We start from the raw sequence: 21,372 nt of genomic DNA on the forward strand, positions 1-21,372 counted from the left end.
GCTTGATGAAATTAGTGTTTGGAGTTCATGCTAGAGGAATCTATTTTTTGACTGTAGCTTGTAAACAAGAGTGCTTCATGTACAGTGCTCACATAAAATATTCTAATTCATCACCTGCACTCTCTATTACTTAATTGCAAACTGCAGCAGAGGATTAAAAAACTTCATGGAGTTCATCAACAGAAAACTAAATTGGGAAATGTTATGGATTGATGCATGTTCACATTATACAAAAATATAGATGAGAGGGAATAAAAAGTTAAGTAACTTGGGAGTTCATTTTGGTGTAAAAGCTGTGATAAATTTTTGTGTAAAATCCAAAGATACTGTGGTTTTGGGCCTCTCAGGACAAATCAGGCCAGGTTTGCAAAGATGGCAGGAGTTCTGAGAGGCTCTGGACAATTGCAAAGGTCTTACCTTGAGCTGGTCTGTGCAGAATCAGAATCCAGCAGATACTCAAGATGCATGGTCTGAGAATGTTTCCCTACCTATTTTGGCTTTTTTATTTATTGAAGCAATTACAGATTATTGTGAACTATTGCCATTTTTCACTCCTTTCTCCCCAGGAACAGAGGGGAGACTGTGGACAGCCAGGCTGGGTGGTCCTATTGGAGTACTTCAGCCTCCACTAACTACTTTCAGCATTTTTTTTTCTGGTTCAGGTGGCTCAATAGACAAGATGTTGTTCTTTTTTAGTTGCCTGCATAAAAATGCAGTAGCTGTAGTTGTGTTTTACTTGGCTTGATGTTGCTTTGCAGCTCTCAGTAGAATTCTGGCACACTTAAGGGTTTGGACAGGTCCAGTTGCTGGCAGGATCAGTGTGCAGCTCCTTGGCATTTTGGGTGCTTGCATTGCACTCAAATGTGACTTAGTGGGGTTCCCTGTGGGTGTTAATTCAAATATATCATCCCCCAAGAATAAGATGAGATTTGGGTGCATATACTTGTCTTGCCTCAATGCTGTTGAATGATATGGGCTCATATGGTGTGTGCACCTAAAATTTCCTAGCTATTAAGTTATGCTTAAGTGCTTTGTAAATATTCAGGTTTCAGTAGATCATATTCTTTGTTTGTTTTGTATAGTCTTATAACCCTTCTATAAAGTAGTATCTAAGTCAGAAATGTTTGAAAATAAAAAGAAGAAAAATGGTTAGGGTCCATCTACTTGAATTTTTTTTAATATCTAAATATTGGTTGAGATAATTTTGGAAAAAAAAAACCAACCCACCAAACATCTATACTTCAAAATTACTTTCAAAAGAAGTTTTTACTTCTGAACAGATTCTCAACATGCTGGATTTCATCATGGATGTGTAGCTCTCTACCAGTTGTGGGATTCAAACTAACTTTGTGTAGACTGGCAGTTCCTCAAAATTTCTTTTTGTTCCATTGGAAGCACCAGACTAGTGCAAATAATAGCAGAAAATAGGGATTTGATTAAAAAGCTTTTAAAATAGATGATGCTGGGGAAATTTGAAGTGAAAAGTCTTACAGAAGAATGTGAAAGGCCTTCAGAGGATATCTTGTTTTGAGATGGCATTTGTTTTAAGAGAGGTTGTGCTTTTGGTCAATCAAATAAGTACAGTTATATATAAAATATAACTGTACTTAAATGCTTTTTGTATTAGAAGAGCCTGGGAGTGATAGTGCAGGTTTGACCCGTTTGACTGTGACATGTCAAAACAAGTTTCACAAAACTGGATAAAGAGAAAAGGTTTTGTTTGTTGATGGCGCTTTTTGGTTTTGTTTTGTTTTTGTTTTTTTTTTTTTTTTCCTGGTCTGATCATTGCTTCTGGTTTTTTTTGTTCCTGGGACCAGAGTGAACTAATGATCATGAGTATGGAGAATGCCCCAATGTCCAGGATTAAATAAATAATCCTATTTTATTTATATACAGCCTATATAAATAAAATAGGCTGTTTATTTTGAATTCTAGTGTCACTATTTTGCATCTGTAAGAGGAAGTGAGTAATGAGTTGGAAAAATGAGTAATAAGAGGATTAGGACTTAAGGAGGGGAACATTATGTAGCCAGGTGAATGGATAATGGGCTGACTTACCTTGCCTATAGCAGCAGGAAGGTGACCTAAGGATGACTGCTGGAAATATTAGGGTACTTTTGTATGAGGAGAGGTCCTAAGCACGTGAGACTAACTGAATTTTAAAAGGGTATAAGCAAGCAGAAAAATGGAGACAGACTGTATGGAGTGATAATGACTTGATGTTTTCCTGTTTCTGTTTCAGCTTTGACAAGCAAAGAGAAAATAAGAAAATGGTTAAAAGAAGTATGAAAAATAGATTTGGACATTTTGTTACCTTTTGGAAGCTCCTGTTTGTTGTATTGCTAGAAATTGTTGAGTATGGGTGTGAATAAATACTAGCTACGATTCACTGTCTGAAGTCAGAGATGATTTTATTTGTTTTAAAGATCAGATGTTATTCTCAATGCTCTTTCCCTGCAAGGCAGTGTCTGTGCTTACATGCTCTTTTTATGCTGGTCTGGATTTTAATAGCTGTGGACTAGAGAGATCTGGTACTTGCAGCCCTTTTCTGCTTCTGGCCTCACACATTAAGACTGCTGACCTTTTATGAGTGATCTAAGGAGGTAAATAACTAAGCAGTGTGTACATTTTCAAAAGAAAATACCCTTACATACAGCGTAGGTGATCAAGCTTTTGTCATTTATGGAAATGGTATGAGGAGCGTGTTGCTGTCCTTTTGGTCAACTGTGCCCCAAATCATGAGAAGGGGAGTGTTCCATCCCAAATGGAAAGCAGTGCAGGCTGTGGAGGAGGAGAGTCAAAGCCTCTGTTTCTAAGTCTGGTCTCTTGTACTCATCTGGCAAGGCAGAAAGTTTTCCCAGGGCATGGTGTTTCTCTCTGGAAGTCATTTTCCTTTGTTTGGCCTCTCTGCTGAGGTGAGATACATTTGGGAAAGCAGGTATGAGAAGAGAGGCTTCAGAATGGCTGTCTGCAATTAGCAGTAGCCTCCAAGAGGAGTGGAGTGAAATGGTCGAGGTGGTGCTGCCCATCTGCTTCAGGGAGCCAGGTCACCTTCCTCTCTGTTGCCATGGGAAGCAGTGCCCTCTCAGTGTATGGCACTCAGAGGTGACTCTTCAGGGAATTACTGCTCAGTTTTTTTTCCGTGGGGAATCACCTTCGTATTGATTTAATTTGGGTTCTCTTCCTAAGGGGATTTTAAAATGGAGTCTTCAGTAAACCTTACCAAACTCATGATTCATAAAATCCCTGTAACACCGTGGATCTGACAGTAACCATGACAGGTGTAGGAGTGAGTGTGCTACTTCATTGCAGGATCCTGCAGCACAGCCCCCAAAAGGAGTTCAACAGTGGCTCATCACCAGCCCCTGTGGCTGCCTCCATGGTTCTTTCACCTCCTGTCTCCAAGGAAAACATCATCACCTTTGTGCTGTGTCAGATTATATTGCTGGTAGAGTGCAGCTGGAAGCTTGACTGAAAATGTGTTTTGAGGATAAAGGATACCTTGTGCAGGCTGCCCTGGAGCAGAGGCTGGGCAGAGCTAAAGAATAAAGCAGGGATTGATTCTAAGCATCTCCTCCATGGATCCACCTTGGGCAGCACCAGAGCCCAGCCAGGGCTGCACCCAAGAGGAACCAAAATGGCCCCAAAATGCACGAGCGCTCCCGGGGTCTCTCCCTGGGATCAGTTCTGCTCCATTTGCATCTTGCACTTCATTGTCCCATTCCAGCTTTAGCCCCTGCAGTCCCACCCTGCTTGTTTTTCTCTCTGCAGCCCACGGTGTTTGTGCTCTGGGGCTGAGATTTGGATCATTTGTCCTTGGTGCCCAGCTGGAGCAGGAATTGTTTTGTCTCCCTGCTCTGTGCACAGAGCTCTCCATCCCTGAATATGAAGCCCAGAGCCACCCACTAAAGCAGCACAGAATGTGAAAAATAGAAAAGCTAAAACCTGAGGCATCATAAGCCCTTGGTTTCCCATCCAAAGGATGTTCCTTTTGGCATCCAGGGATCTGCAGGCAGACTGTTGTTTAGCACAGCCAGATTCCTTGGGAAAACAAAGTGAGTGGGAGGCAATATAAATGATCTCCAGATTAAACTGGGCACCAGCTGGACCCCATAGGCTGCTGGGCAGCTGCAGTGGTGTGGCAGAATGGAAGGTGTCTGGTTAGTAAGAGATGCTCGTAGCTCAGAAATGTTTTTCTGTTCCGCTGGTGACAGCAGTAAAATACGATCCTGGGTGTTCAGCAGTGCACTCGTAAGGAAAAGCAAGTGATGTGAGTAGATGCACTCAGTGCAGAAACCCCATTCCAGGGCTGGATAGTGATAGTCTCCCTCCAGCCTTCCAACTAAGGGGTAGTGCCTAATCAACAGACTTGTTCCAGACAAAATGCCAAATGTCAATAGTGTTGCAACGGAGCTCAGAGAGATGGAAAAATTGCTGTTGGATGTGTTCCTGGTGGCTGAGAGCAGGCTTCTCCCCTCTCCTTCTCTTACCCTCCTCGCCCATGAAGATCAGACAGGACGGAGGAAAAGTGATAATAATTGTGTTCTGTGGTCACGACACAGTTTTCACTTGCCCAGTCAGTTCTGCTGCAGCTTAAACAGCAATTTGGTCTGATATGGGCTTTTCTGTTTTAAAGGGTTTTGGAAGGAGAATAAAGTAGTTGAGCTGTGTGGTTTAATTACTATCCCTGAGCTGGGCTCAGCAAGGGCTCTGTGCATGCTCTGAGGCTGTTGCAGCAGGACAGCTTTTTATTTATGACTTTTACAGCTTCATGCTAAGTTTCAGAATAAACCACCCTCAGTTTATGCTGGTTTTTTCTCCCCTCAGCTTTATGTAATATCCTTGACTTCTTGTTCTCCTTTCTTACATGCATTCCTTCAAAATTAGAAAAAAATATTCTCATGGCCATAAATTCCCAGAGAGGCTTGTTTTCTCCCTGGCCTTTGTAACTTGGTCCTTGTCACTCCAGGGACTCCTGAGAACACAGAGTGACAGTGACTCTCCCTGGAGTGGGATTTGGAAATTGAGTGTTTTCTCTCTGTAGGTTGGGCTTGTCAGCAGGATGGGTTGTTGTGGCTCAGTGACACAACCGTTGCATCCCAGCAGATAGATGATTATCTTCCCCTGATGTCAGATCAGCATACAACCTCTGTATGTTTCAAGTAGTAGTTAAAAACCTGTATACAAATAAGCATACCTCTTAATACAGCTTTTCTTTAAAGCAGTGAGCAAGGGGAGAAGCTGTGCAAAACTGACATCTGGGGAAGCAGCTGCCTTTTCAAGTTCACCCATTGCTGTCTCATACTTGAAGCTTCTAAATGAGCTTTATCTAGAGAGTGGGGTGTCTTGAGGTTTTTTTCTTCTTTCACAGTGCCTGAAATTCTTGCTCAGTGTTTATTAAATTTTGGGGTTGATATGTTTAAATGAGAAGCAAAGCTCTGTTAATCAGTTGATTTTTCTGTCGGTTTGGGGAGCGCGGTGCGAGAACAAGCTAAAAATGCCTCTGTAAACAACTTCCACTTCAACATGCTAGCAGATGTTATTCTATCACTTTGAACTGCGCATCACTGAAGTGTATTGGGATATCTTAAAATAGTCAGGGGTGGTGGCCAGGAACGGTAGACTTCTATAGATGGTGAGGCTGTTTCGCTGCTGCAGTGAAATAAGCCAGAAGTACATGCTGCTGAGGTCGTTAGCTTGCTCAAGGTCAGCCTGTTCAAAGTCAGCTGCTCTGCTGTGAGCATGCTTACTGTCAGGGGTATATATAAGAGAGTCCTGATAATGTAAGGAATTGCTGTTACAAGTGAATTGGGACACTTCACAATTTTCCCCCCCTCTTTAAAGTCGCAGAGCTGCGGCTGCTGGTTTATTTCCTTATCGGAGCAAACGGAACTTAATGTCAAGATAAGCCTTTGTGGCTTGTGTCTGTGAACAAATTGTTTTATTGATTTGGCAAGACTTTGTTTGTACTTTTTGCATACTGTTCATTAATTGTTTTATTGAATTTCCGTTTTAAACTTCATGATTAATAGGGCCGAACAAAAGCCATTACGAGTATCATCCAGGGGTGGCAATCTTAGCTCATCATAACTTCATATTTATGTAGCTATTTGATAGCAAATGTATTTTCAATTCTCTCATTATTTTCTAGTCAACATAACGTGGTCTCTAATACCTTATTATTCCCTGTTCATAGAAGCAGAAAACAAGAGTAGATTTTTTGGTAATGGTGTGGTTTTTTGGTTTCATGTTTGGGATTTTTTTTTTTTAATTCTGTAGAAAAGAGTGTCAGGGTTACTGTTATTTTGCAAGTTTTTTTTTTTTTAATCCTCTCTGACGATCCACAGGAGAATCATGAGGGTGGGAGTGAATGAAATGCCATCCAGCCTTCATGTTGGGTTTTTTCCTGAGCTTGAGATTTTCTGAGTAACATAACCTGGGATAACACATGGAGCATTTGAAGGTACCATGTACCTGCTCGAGTTTCTAGTAATGTCAGCCCAGATTTCAAGTTAATCATGGTGGCTGGAGCAGCAGTGTGAATCAGAGTTCAGATGAGGGTTCTCTCAGTCTTTAGGTTGCTTCAGTTTAACAGAAGGAGAATTCTTTCATGATTTTCAAGGCAAAAGAGCTCTTGGTTCTTGCTATATTTAATTTTTGCTGAGCTTGAGTGATAGACCGTTTGCCACGGCTAAAGTTTTGGGGAAGCGGCTTTTATTTTTCACACATGAAAATAGATCTACTGAAATGTGATCCTTTTTATTTTTCACTGCACTGATATTTAAGTCCCAAAGATCTGTTCCTCGTACGTGAGCGTGGCTATATCAGATATCTCGCTTGCAGAAAATATCAGTGGTAGCTGCAGTGCTACCATTTGTCAATGCTAATATTTGTAAATATCGTGACAAATTGCTGCCACTGTGAGGCTTCTGTGAGAATGTGGCTTTGCTGGTGTCAGAGCAGGTAGTTCTAGATGTGAATCAAGGTGGTGGAAAGCCAAGCCTCTGCTCCAGCCCATCTCCTCCACCTGGCATCCTTGGCTTCAGGTGTTCTGTGGGTGGAGGCTCCTTCTGCATCCATGGCTTCCTCCAGGAGTGAGGAGGATGGAGCAGATGTGTTGGAAGTCTGTTGACTGGAAAATCAAGCAGCTTGAGCAAGTGCAGATGGATGCGTGAGCATGTTTTACACTCACGTGGAATCGGACCAAAACCAGCAATAAAATACCAGGGATTTAAAAACCAAAACACTGACAAGAGAAGAAACCTCCTGTGAATTCAGGCGCTGATTAGAAAGTGGTATTGGTGTCTAGGATAAAAATAACTGTTTGGGATGTAATTAAGCAGAATTCAAGTTTGTATGAATATAAATGGCCTGAAATGTCAGGACTGTTAAATTTTATACTGTATTTTTGAAGGTCCTTGCTCCTACAGCGCTAGCTAATGTTTTCAAGTGTTTTTTTTCTTTTTTTTTTGGCTGTTAATAAAACAGCTTCTAACAAGTGAAATGGGATTAGAGGGCTGGGAGAAACAAGCCAAAAGCATTTCACAGATAAGATTTTTCAAGCAGTTGCATTTTGAGACTATGATGTTACCTTAAGAACATTTCCCCCTTTGTAAATACCAAGGATGTTTCAGTTGTCCCAGGACAGCGCAGCAGTCTCTCACAAAATATCATCTCTTTATGTGATTACCTTTTTTCAGAATTGCACTGTTGAATTTTCATTAGTATTTGAGTGCCTTCTTGGATGTTTTTGGGAATGATAGGGTCTTACCCTTGTAGTGAATCTTTAGGTATTCAAAATGTTAAAACCACCTAATACTTCACAATGAAATCTTTCACAAGAGTACACTTTGTTTCAAGTGTAGTGCACAAAACCTTTTTTAATGTTTAAGATTCAAAAAATAAGTGTGAATTTCAAATGTATTTTAATTGCCCCAAATTGATTCTAGGAATTGAAGTGAAACAGATTTTACCATTATTTTTGTTACTTTCTCTCAAGAAAACTTAATTCCCTGGTAACTTTCAAACATGAGCATGTCATGGCTTCTTTGAAAAACTGCAGGCACCACCTCCCTTATGTACAAGGCTTTTGTATAAATATAACACTATATGAAGCTTTTAAACTGCGTATTACTGTTGTTTTATCAACTGAAAAACTGTTAGGGGGTGCTGTAGGTCATAGATCAGTACTGGCACTTGATCCTTGCCAAAAAGATATGCTGGCAAAACCCAGCATATTAACACTAATAGTATTTGGATGTTGTTCTTTGTGCCTTTTTTTTTGAACCCCGGTTAATGTTTAAATTTTTGAGCTCCTGATTTCCTCACTCTTTTGCTGCTTGCCATCCAGCCAAGATCTAGTTGTTTTTTTAAATATAAATCATGCTTTATTTCTACGCATATTTTGTTGAAATATCTTGAAGCATTCTTAAAGAATAAAATGTCTCCCCTGCACCTCTTCTCCAGGCTAAACACCCCCAGATGTCTCAGCTGCTCCTCATAGGATTTATGTTCCAGGTCCTTCACCAGCTTTGTTGGTTTTCTCTGGACCAGCACTGTGTGGAGATGCAGCTGATTTTGGACACTTCACCTCCCTGGAAAAGTCGCTAGGAGCATTTTTGGTAACAAGAGCTGGAAAGCAGAACAGGAGGATGTGATTTGTAAATTATATGGTATGGCTGCTGACTGCTTTGGTTTTCATATAGCCTTGAATTATTTCAACAATTTCCAGTAAGAAAGGATTGTTAAATGGAAAGCTTTCCTGTGCACACAGAGGAGCTGGGACAGCTCTGGAGTTGATGTCTGACTATGCTGAGAGACACTAAAAATATGGAGTGCTTCACTGATTTTCAGCTTTATTTCTGATGGTTTTTAACTGGTCTCTTGGCCCTGCCATGAACTGGGAATCTTCTCTCACTGAGTTGAGTGTGACCTGTTTTTTTCTGACCAACACCATTCGCATCCCTTGTGTTTTCTTGCTTTATATAATTTTCCTATTTGATGTAGTGTTTAATATAGACCACAGTTGTTAAGCTGCTAAAAGCCTACACGAAAAAAAGGTTAGGAAACTAACTGATATTTAACAAGGGAAAAACCCTGCAACCCTGCAGGGTATTACATAGCAGGATAATTAGGAATTAGCGTGTGTCATTAGTGCCCCAGTACTCCACCCTGTCTGCAGAATGACTGTCCCAAAGGGCTGGTTGCTTGTGGAGTGGTGCCATGTGTCATTTGGGATATTCGATTTGTAGCCATGTAGTTGCCTTCCTGAAAGAGCAACTCCAGGATTGCCAAAAACAAATTAGCACTAATTTTGTTCCACTTAATCTCTCTACAAACCACTTCTTCTGAGGTTATGGTTATTAAGTATCTACATATATAAAGCACCTTTTCTTCATGTGTCTGTCCCTAGAATCATTCTTAGACTGTGTACAAATATCACCAAATGACTCCCCACTGACTCTGTTCTAACATAAGGTATCTGATACAAAATTTAAAGAGAAGTGTTGGAACCTGAAATGCAAGGAATTCTTAGAACTTTGGGCTTGTACACCAAAGCTTAGGATTAAACACAGGATTTGATTTGAGACCTTGGAAAAGGCTTCTAAACTCAGGTGTTAGGAATGAGAATGTGAATTTATAGTTTGAAGTAGAGATACATTAAGTGGAGGAAAGTTTAGAGTTTAAAATAGAGGTGGTTACAGAGGTAAACAAGGAGTTTAGAATGCAGCACTGTAGGTTTGTGTGTCATAACATGATTGCTAAGAAATCTTACACTGCAGTATGGGTCTATAAGATGAAATATTTAAGGATTGGGTCAAAACCATAAATACTCTTCTTGGCAGTGTTTTATTGGTTAGTAAATCCTTAAAATGTCTTGTAACTGAGGGTCTTGTGACCTTCTGAGCCATGCAGTGAAGATGTGAGCTGAGCTCACCCTTCCTGCCTATGCAAAAGATAAGAAAATAAACTGCACCACCTAAAAACTCAGAAGTCCTGTTTCTAACTCATTCAAAACTCCTTCAAAAATCCCCATAGAAAAACCCCCAAACTTAGTGTAATATTTAATTTGCTAAATTGGGTGGAGATCATGCCCATACGTGGTTTCCTGCTCTGCAGGTATTTTTTAACACTTCAGCATTTTCATTCTTGGTGTATCCAGAGGACTGAGCTTATGTGAGACCACTGACTCTCTCCTGCAGGCCTGTATGAAATAATGCCAGTGAAATACCCCTTCTACCAGTTTGTTAACCAATGTATATAGGTCACACTCCCCCAAGATACAAAATCTGCATCAATGTCACCATTTCAAAGAAGGTGGTGTTACATGGATGTGGAATGCCAAATTCATAACAGCAACCTCAGCCCTTCCCTCTCCTTCACTGACACAACAAAAAGTCTAATAGAAGTTAATCACTTAATAATTAGTGCTGTTCTCTCTCCAGACACAGGAGACCTGCAATTTCCTAGTTTTGGCACAGCCTTTGTTTTGGGTTTCCATGTGTTTCCGATGTTAGGGGCCAGGCTGAGGGTGCTCAGGGGAGCCAGAGACTGTCACAAAATGTGCACCTCTTGGAAAGCAGGTGTGTTCCTTTGTGGTTGCTGAAGTGTGGCAGAAAGCTGCTTTACATGGTGGTGGTTTATTTGTACATCCCACCACTGAGTACTGCACACATGCATGCTCTCAGTCCTTCTTGGCCATGAGTTGCATGGCTTTTGTATTTTAAATATGTAAGAAATTGGATGTAACGACTCATTTCTCTGTGCTGTTGTGCTTTGATTTTAGCTTTGCTTTCTAAGGTTAGAAAGATATTTTCAAGTATTTTTCCCTTGTTTTTTCTTGTGGCTGTGCTTTAAGAGACAGCTCTTTCCTTTGTGAGACAAACTTTACATTTTGTCAAGCATGTGATTTACATGCTTTGAGGTGAAAGGCTGTACACAAGTGAGTGTGTTTTAGCAGATGAAAAAATATGAGTGATTTAGGAATGAATCCACTCCTGATGATCAGGAGTGGATTCATTCCTGCAGTTTTTAAGTTACAGTGACATAGCTGAATTTTTCTTCTGCATGAGACAACGTCCATTTAGTTCCTCTTAAAGATTCTTCAAATGTTTTGAGTTTTTCATGAGAGAATAGTTACAGATAAATTTCTGAAACTTCTCTGTGTATGTCGCACCTCTTAACTTTCTAGTGGTTGAGCTGTGAGGACAAGCAAGAGCCCCTTTTTTGAAAATAGACTGTGATCAGCTTGTTGGAGGTGGCACTTGGTGGCCTGCACTTGCACTTCTGAAATGCCTACTGCAACAAACTCCTGCAGTAACAAATCTGATGTTTTCTGGGTGGGTAATCTAGTAGGGACTTCTGGAAAAACTTGAGAGCTGACCTCTGAGCTTTTTTTGTCTGATTAATGTGCATAAAGTGTGTCTTTGTCCCAGTACCAGTGAACCTTTGAGTACTTCAACCCAAATGTGACAGGCAGTGAAAATCCCCAAGGTGCCAGTGCCAGAGGTACAAACAGCAGCTGCAGAGTAGAGGGAGGATTCAAAGTGACTGCTGCAGGGTGAAAAGGAAGAAGTTGGTAGTTGTCCTTGCTGTTTTGCAGTAGCTATTTGGCAAGTCTCTGTGTGCATAGCTCTGGACTAACTCAATAACACGTGTGGTGCCTTTGTGTGCTATAGAAAACAAAACAGAGACTGAGGGTTGTTCATTGCTGTCTGGGGAGAGCAGTAGTGCAAATTTGAAGAAACAGCAACAGAGAAGTGTCATTAAGTCCAGTGGTTGTTGATAGGTTTGTTTACATTTGTGTGGCATGACAGCAGATTCTCTTCTTCAGCAGAATGTGGCGCAAGTGCAGAGGCTTCCTGACTTCTGAAGTGGAAATAGTTTCCTGATGTTGACTAAGAGCCTGTGTTTTAGTTCTCTCTCCAGCTCATTGCTCAACTCCTGCTTCTCATGGCACTGCCACTGCAAGAGGAACAAAAACTCTGCAGATAGAGCAGGGAACTTTATGTTAAAAAACAAAAAAAAAAAACCAAGACAAAGCTGCCATAGCCCCGTACATACAAACAAAAAACCCTCCACCCAGCAACCAAACCACCCAAACAAAAAGCCACAAACCCCCAAAAGCAAAAGACATCCTCACCCAAAAATGTACTGGGGAATGGGAAGGGAGTGCATACTCAGAGATAACTGTAGCTGTACACACCTGTACTTCAAGGATTGCCTCCTCAGAGCCGTGTACTGCTGTATTTAATTTTTCTTCTGTTAGGTCCTTTGGTTGGGTTTTAACCATCCTGTGAAGAAACAGATACTTTATAATGTCTTTCTTGCTTTAAGTAGTATGTAGTATCTTGTGCCAAACTTCTGTAAGTCTGAGCCTCTGAGTAAATAGCTGGAAAATTAAAATTAGCCCAGATTGTTCTAAAATACGCTTCGATGCTTGACATCTGAAATAGTGTAACGTGGGATTCCTCACATATTTCTCCTAAGCACTGTCCTGTAACTCTGCAGCAGCTTGAGCAGGAAGGAAGAGTACTTTATGCCTGTAAATTAACTTCAGTGGGAGTCGCATTGACCTTGTTGATACAGCACAATTAGTTCTGTGCTTGGGGAATTCTTCCATCACTTGGAATGGTGTGGAGTGGAGGCCAGTCCTGTTCTGCCTCCTGCTAAACACCCAGGGGTCAGCATCTCCCAGCTCAGTCCCTGGGCACGGAATGCACCTGGAGAGGCTGTGCAGGAGCAGCTCCCTGCTGCTCCAGGTCGGCAGCACTGTGCCTGGCTAATCTGTGTAATTATTTAGAGTATTTAAGTATCTGCAGTTAAGCAGGCAGGCTTTGCTGCCTTAATAACATCTTACGCAATGGGAGCAATGGGACCCTTCCCACGCTCCTGGCGGCTCCAGGCTGGAATTTCAGTGTGCACCAGGGCTGGGAGTCACTGCAAAGGGACTGTGCAATTAACAATATTTTCTTTTGCAACTCAAAATATCTTTTTTTTCTCTAAAATCTCTTGTAAACAGTTATTCCATTTTTTTTTTTACATTGTATGAGCTGTTACATTTTACTTAGAGAACTGGTGGCTGAAAGGGATTAATGCCCTAGGTGTTAATTTATGATGTGGTTTAACACAGCCTTTTTTATTTTTTGTCAAACTTAGCTTTCCATTTAAACTGGATTTTAAAGAAAATATTTTAATTTTTGTGCTCTCCATTTATAATCAGACTAAGTTTCCTATTTTTTCTTTTTCGTTAGCTATGGTCTTTTTTGCTTTATTGGACTCAGGTGTGGCTTGTCTAAGAAAAATGCAAAAAATTTGTTGTGCTTTGAAACCTGATTTGTATAATTTGCATAATTGACAACTGCATGCTTAGGGGTGATGTTTTTGATACATTTTAAAATAATAAAAATAAGTACTCGACACACATGTCTGTGATCAACAAATGTATCTCAAGTAGACCTAGATGTCTGTACAATATAATTTCCCCTGTAAAGGGGGAATCTTCCTATGCTCAGTCTCATTATTTTTCATGTATCAAACACAACCCATTCTGTAAAGATGGGATGAGGCAGAGGGCTGTCTGTAATAACTTAGTGAAGAATGTAAACTCAAAGATGCAATCAGTGTCCAGCCTCTGTAGCACATTAAAGGTAGTTTTTGCTGCTTCTTTTCTCTTTCTTTTTTTTAATTTTTTTTTTAATTAATGACATACTACACTTCTGGCCAGTCCAGTTCTGTTTTATGAAATAGGTTCTGTATTTGTTGTGCGAAAAGGTCCTGATGAGGAGCTGCTGTGTGGTGCAACAGGCAATTTTATTGCATGACTGACCAGTGCTTTGAAGTGTGATCAGTGGCTGCTGATGTTGCTGAGCCAGACAAGAGCCCAGGAAAACAGGGGGAATTGTGTAGGAAGGAAGGACGGGTGACATTTTCCAAGCAGCCCTGTGGCTGTACAGTGGGGTAGCATTTTTGTCAGTGCAGAATGAGGAAACTGTAACTTGCTTTCCCAGTCCTTTGTGCGGCCAGCACATCGGCCTGTCCACGTAACAAACGTTTTCTTTGGGTTGTGTTCCCTGTGTACTTTAACCTTTTTGCTTATTCCCCCTTGGCCCTTCTGGGGGGGCGGGTTTGGGGCCCTTCATTAGGAAGGCTCTGTCTCCCACCCGGCATTATCAACATCAGGAAACACAGAGTGGTGTTGGGAGACGCGGAAGGAAGGAAGTTAAACTTCAAAATTCCCCGGTTTGGAACCAGTTAGGTTTTTTTATTGTTTTTGTTCCTGTTGCAAAGCCTAACAACTTTTAAAATAAATTCACTTTATGTGAAGTACAGTAGCAACAAGTGATGGCGCCACTTGCGGGTTTTTTTCCTTTCAGTTTCTTTCTGATTTTAGTTGGATGCTGCAAATGGAAATGAGATTTGAAAACATGAGGATTCTGCTTGTATTGACATTGTTCTTGATGATTCCATGAAAGCAGAGAGGTCAGAAGTTCCTTTTCCTTGTTTACCTCTGTGTTAGCATCCCACAGCAATGTGAGGGTGAGGGCTCTGCAGAGGTGAATGGAAAATGTGCCCCATTCTGTGCCAGTGGCATTACCCTGAATGCAACTTTGTGCAGGAAAGGTTATCTTGGAGAAGGTTATTTCTGTTCTTTCCTATCTCACATCTCTGTGTAAAACCTGTGTATCGTGTGTGCTAAGAAATGGGTGGAGAAGGTGAGTGTACATATCTGTGGGTTGCTTTTGATAAGAAAAATGTAAACATTTTCATGAGAAGTATTGGCTGAGAATGCAGAGCTGGATTTGCTTTCCCTTGAAAACATCTGAGAGTTGATTTCCAGGCAGTAGTCAATTTTCACAGCATCAAAATTGAATCATATTTAAACTAAAAAAAAAAAAAAAATCACCAGTGTTAAAATTCAGATGTGAGGCTCTTGGTTGGCTGCTAAACATTTTTAGCCTTCCAACCTGTGACTGATGTATGGTCTAATTTCATTAGAACAGGTAATCCTGTGTCATGCATCTCTTGAATGTTCTTTGCAGCAGTTTTTTTTAGAGCACTTTGGGAACAAATTCATGATGAGCTTGGTGTAATAGTTGCACACAGGATAAAGAAAATAGCTTATAGGTTTGTTCTGGAAATGATGACTTGACAGTAGCCTCTGGCAGTGGAATTTAGCTATCAATAGTGTGTTAATCCAGTTAAGTAGAGAGCCTTTCATAGGGAAATAAGAGTCATGTGTTCTAGCTAAATAATTACCTTTAAAGTAATCATGCAACTTGTAAACATTGCCTCGATATTTTTATGATTTCTTTTTTTGACACAGTTATGACACAGCAATAACTTGTTATTGAAGCAGTGGCACATGCAGAAGCTTTGGATGCTATTTATTTCAGAGCATTCTTATCTAAAGCTGTGTTGATACGTGTAGGCACTGACTTCATCAGCTAGTTTTTGCCTGTTCCTGTTTACTATTTAGAAAATACCAAATGTATGACAATTGTAATGAAGCTTGTGTTTATAAAACAGTTCTAAATCATAGCTTTGAGACACGCTGATGATTTGAAGGAGTTTGTGAAGCCTACTTTACCTGGTTAGGATGTGTTCCCAGGGGTCAGCTTTCACCCTAGAGATCCCCCTGGATCCTCTTCCCCCTCTGGAGATTGGATGATGAAATCCCCTAGGAGGAAGAAGAGCCGGTTAAATGCATGATGAGTTCCTGCAGTTAACCCCTGGTGGAACTTTAATCGCTCAATTAGTAGATTTTTAACATAGTTTTATTTTCTGTGCTGAGCAGTGAAACAAAAACCACTATGATTTCACTTGTCTCTCATTTCAGTGGGTATAACTGGCACCAGTGGGGCATAAGAAATACACAACACAGTGAGGTATGTGCTTATTTTCTAGAACAAAGCCTGTTTTTTGGTAGTCCTCTTCAATTTGGTAGGCTTGGTTTTTTGTTTGGTTTTTTTTTTTCTTTTTCTGTTGATGAAACTATAATCACTGAAAATTGAACACCCTCTCCCGCTGACCTTGGCAGATAAAGTCTGATGATGCTTGTTAGGTTGGTTTGTTGGTGTTCCTGGTAGTTTACCACACTGCTTTGAGGTTGGAAAGTTGATGTAATCTAGTGAGTGGAAACCTGTCATGTGCATCCTGTCATCCACAGTTCATATGAACATAAAATTATATCAGGGATATGCATTTGAGTCTGGTTTTGTCAGGTTTAAAGTCATAACATTGATTTAGAAACAGGTCTGGCATCTTTGAGAAACCTTCACACCTATAGCTTTATAAATCAGTCGACCTGTTTACATCAGGTTTAACTGCTGCAGCTCCATAAATACGTTGTGTAGTTACAGTTGTAAATTGCAAAAATGATCACTTCTTACTCTATGGAGCTGTAACCACCTTGAGGAAAGCACTTAGTAATCATAATGCACTTTATTGCCACATGATAGTTAATAAGCCTTAAAGTGAATGCTGTGACATTCCATTGGCCATCCTTAGAGGACCTGAAAAGGCAGCAGAATGTAATGGTCTCTGTTCTGTAACAAGGCCATCTTGCCTTTTATTTCCAGGGACACTTGTTTGAGGTCACTAAGATCAAGGCCTGTTTCCTTGCTACCTCACCAAAGCAGCTTTCTCTCTTTAGGTACTTACAGTACCCTACAAGGCTTGATAAGTCAGTGACATACTTTTTGTAAACTCCAGTGATTTTCACCTTCAGATGAAAATTTATTTCAAAAATGCATCTTTGGGGATATTTTTTTTGGATGTCTGCTGGATTTTATGTCTTTCTCGGTTGGTTATTTCTGTTTATGTCTGTAAAAATCTGTAATCTTAAATCATAGTATAAGCTGATTTGCCCTAAGGCCATTTCCAGTGTCAGAGACAGAAAATAATAATAAGAATAAAGAGTTTGTTTAGTTCTGAAATGACTAATGAAAATACCTGCATTTATCATTATGCTCTAATGGACTCTTCCTCATAAGGTTATGTTACCAGGCTCTAATTCTCTTCTATTTTGATTTTGATGTAGATGTGATACTCTTCTTGTTTCCAGCTATTTATTCTCAAGGGGCTATTTCTGTAGAAGGCTTCAAGTATTCCAGCTTCTCAGCAATTGTCTGATGATGGATCATTTTGCTGCTCCTTTCCCAGCAGCATCATTAATGTATATGTTGTTTACAGAGCCATGACAAGGCTGGTTGGCAGCACCTCTTCCTGGGTAATTGTAAACAAATTTGTAAGCCTGTCTTGGCAGTGGGATTACTGCCAAGGATTTATTTAGTATATTGGCCTGCTTCTGGTTGTTTGCACTACCCTATTCATGGATAATAGAAATTCTTACGTATAGTCAATACTGTTCACTGATGTCAATTTAAAATTGCCATTTTGTGAGGAATTTGCCATTTTCCATTCAAGAAAACTGATTATGGGGAAAATTATGTTACACAGAAGTCCCACTGAGCTGCTGATTTCACCTGTAAACCTTGGTAAGTGTCAGGGACCCAAAAGAGCTCTAGCACTTGATGAATCTAGAAGAAAACCACCAAGATTTCCCCCACTAACTAAGGTGTGTGTGTAGGGACTGCTCAGACTGCAGGCAGCAAAGTAGGACATTGCTGAAATGGAGCTGGGGGTGGCTGCTTTTGGGAGGTGTTTTTTCTTTCAATAAGACTTTTTCCCCCACCCCTGCCAATTTTAGCGTATGCAGGTTACACTTATTTTTGTAGCTTGTTCCTAAAAGTGAAAAGCACAATGTAAAAGTGCCAGAAAACGAAATGAGCTTGACTCAAAAGGAAATATTAACTCTGTTAGCAAAGACACAGTAAGGGCAGTGCTAGGAGCTTTACTAAAAAGCAATGACATAACGCAGGGCTGGCCTTTGAAAGTTTGTCCTATCAATTTGTGGTGTGACAACATAACCTAAAAATAGTTCCTGGCACTAAGAAAAAGTAGTGCTTTGATTTGAGGATTTGTTTTTCCCCCCATGGAAAATTCATATATGCTGGAAACAAACCAATGGAGAATTGTACAGATATCCAAGGAAATCACAGATACCTTTTTAGTAGAGATCTGTCAACTGGACTTCAGTTTTCACCTTTTCAAGGAGCAGGAGTTCCTGGTAAATACTCCCACTGTGCAGACTCTCATAATCCCATAGCCTTTAGCGCAGCGTTCAGGGTTTGGCTATCACATGCTAAACAATCCAACTGCACAATTACTTTATTTATTTTTGCAGTTTTTGTTAGTTGTTGATGCTTTGAATGAATTTTTAGTTGGCATTGTCTTGGTTTTGTATTTTGGTACAAGTCATTTGAAAGCTGAACCCAGAATATCTCCCTGGCCTAGTATGGGATTTAAATGGATTGTGGGCTTTATGTAGTGTATATTTCTATTCTCTGTTGAGGACGTATTTGAGATAGTTGACATATTGATATTATATTAATGCATGTTTAACAGTTCAAATGAAATGACAGTTGTGTTCTTGAAATAACTACTGCTGTTATTTTTTAAAGTCCAGGAAATGTTTATTGCCCCTCTCGCTTTTCCAGCAGAACCTTGTGGGGGCCTTGTGAAATTCTGTGTAATTCTTTCCCAGCACTCTGAGAAGAGCAGGCAGTGAAGAAAACTTCCCTTTCATTTTCCTCTTGGAGACAAAAGTTCTTCAGCCCCAGCTCAGGGCACTGACCAGTCCTTGTGCTTCAGCCCAATTTGAGCAGTAGCTCTTCTGTAAATGAGGGGAAAGTTCCTTGTCTATTTGATCCTTGTTGCTTCTGTTATTATTGTCAACAAGTGTGCCTTTTCCTAACATGAGTGTCTGGCTATATTGGGAACAGAATGAAGTTTTTAGCCATAACTAATGAGCTGCTTGTAATTATTAGTGTCCTGGACCAGACTCAAAGGGTTCACTCAGATGAAAGGCACCCATTATTATCCATTTATTATCTAGATCTCAGTTTTATCTTTTTTTTTCCTTTAAACTGCACTACCTGTTTTTAACTTCCATTTGCTCACAGCAACATTTTAACATTCAGCATAATTAAAAAGAATTCTCAGTATAATTTGGTTACCCTGATTTCTTCCTCTAGTGTGGTGGTACAGGGTCTGGGGTTTAATATTAGATATCAGGCAAGAACTGCTTTAAAAATATCACATTTATGTAGTGAGAAGAAGAAATGGAAAAAAAATCCCTACCAAATGTTAATGTTTGGGTAGATGCATTTTTGAACATAAATTTATTTCAAAAATCTTTGCAAAGCAGGGCTTGCAGAAATGCTGGGGCTCTTTGCTGTGGTCACATTCGTGTTGTAGCACGTTGGCAGGTCTGATGTGACATCAACTCTGAATGTAATAGATACATAGTTAAGCAGTTTATTTTAGGATCCAAAACTCTTCTAAGAATAGACAGGCTCTCCTTACAACGGGAAAGGACAAATAAACTAAAATGGAATAATAGGGAAGGAAAAATAGGAAAAAAAAAGCATTTAGGAGAACAATTAAAGAGGGTTTTATTAGGGTTCAAGGCTGGGGTGAAACATTTGGAGGGACCATTGCAGCTGAATTCTTTCAGCAGGCTGTGGTGTAATGGAATGGGCTGGAAGGCTGAACAGTCCAGCCTACCAAAATAGACTTGTGTAGTTTTCCTATTAGCACTCCATAGGTTAAATTCACCAGGGAGGGGAAAAAAATAACCTTTAAATCTTCTACATACAGTAATTTTTTAGCTCTGTCAGAACATTACCAGGTGGTTTTTTTGTTGTGCCCCAAAGCTGAGGTGCTGCTGTGTTTCCCCATGGATGTGTCAGTGGAATTGCTAAGCCATGGGTAAGGATGAGACTTGTTCTGATGGTGTCATGTTTACACCACAGGTCTAATCATAGAAATTTGTATGGGAAAAACTCAGCAAGTCAGCCACTGAGTTCACTTGCCAGAGCATAAATAACTGCAGCAGAATTCCAATGCAAAATGAAGGTTGTTAAGTGTTGGTGTGTACTGTGTGTTGGGTGTGTTTTTCTGCAGCGTTCTGTGGAAGTTACAGATTCCCACAGGACATTGAGCCAGACATGTATGGGTATTAATACAACAGAACATTTAGTGACTGGAAACATTTAAAAATATTTTTATTCACCAAATGGTCTCTACTAGTGTAACCTTGAGAAAGCAGATTTAATTTCATGTGTGTGAATTCATCTGCCCCAGTTGTTGCTCTGTAGGTTTTCTGTAATAACTTTATTTTTTCTTACTATTCTTTCTAATTTTTTGTGTTTCATTTTGCAGCTGGCATAGGTACTAAGTGTCTAGATAACATTTTATATAGGGGAGTATCCAAAGGGAGATGGATTCTGGTGTTCCATTTATGTAGTGAACAGGACATGAACCTCCAGTGTGAAGCTGTGGCACCAATACATGACATTTTGCAAGACACTACTGTTGAAATTGTATGTGCTTTGAATATTTGAATTCTAAGTGATCACATTGCTGTTAATAGATATTTTTTTAAAATGCTAGCTTCTCCTACCAGTCTGTTGCTTGTCTTTCAAAATTAAGCAGTTTTAACAAGCCTACCATATCTGTTTATCCTGATGTCATGTTGTCAGTGTTGAATCTAGATTCGACAATGTTTTTATAATCTAGTGTCACTACATAAATTATCTGTAATAATACAGATTTTAAAAATACAGATTTTTTCTAAGATTACATTTTTTTTAAACTTTTTTTTTTCTGTTAATTTTTGGTGAGCTTTCTATAACTTAAAATTTGAAGTCAAAATTTATCAGTCTGAGTTGCAAAATTTCACCAGAACACAACTTTGCATCACCCAGATGGGGAGGTATCAGCAGTTTAAAAAATCCTTTTCACCATGGACAAGGATGTGGGCAGATTTTCTTACTCTCTGCAGCATTTGTGGGCTGTGTTCATCTCCAGTGCAGAATTGCTGGGCAACAGCTTTATGCTGGAAAATGATTTCAAATATTTCAGTGGTTTCATGGTTTATTGAGCTCCTGGGCTGAGCTTGTTGCCCTGTGTTGGAGAGCAAACTCTGTTACAAGTTTTGCTGAAGAATCAATCAAATTTTCCTTTGTGTTTTCAGGTTAGGCTTTTCTTTGGTATTGGGGATATTTTTCTGTGAGTGATTTTTTTTGGGGGGGTAGGGGTTGTGTTTGGTTGGCTTTTTTTGTGTTTTGTGTTTGGGTTTTTTGTTTGTTTTTTAAATAGCTGCTTAAAATAAAGTAATATATTATGATACACTTGATTTCTTGACATAAAAGCAACATCCTTGTGGGGTTTTTTTTGTTTTGTTTTTTTTTGGTTTTTTTTTTGGGGGGTTGTTTTTGTTTTTTTTTTTCATGAACTGTGCCTGTA

The 21,372-nt window shown here is 39.8% G+C and overlaps 1 protein-coding gene across 3 annotated transcripts in view; it reads left to right on the forward strand.

Moving 5' to 3' along the window:
- HIPK3 (homeodomain interacting protein kinase 3) overlaps positions 1-21,372 on the forward strand; it is a 70,474-nt gene that overhangs the window by 18,582 nt on the left and 30,520 nt on the right. The window lies entirely within an intron of this gene.

Source organism: Camarhynchus parvulus, chromosome 5 (genome assembly GCF_901933205.1).
Source record: "Camarhynchus parvulus chromosome 5, STF_HiC, whole genome shotgun sequence".
NCBI lineage: Eukaryota > Metazoa > Chordata > Aves > Passeriformes > Thraupidae > Camarhynchus > Camarhynchus parvulus.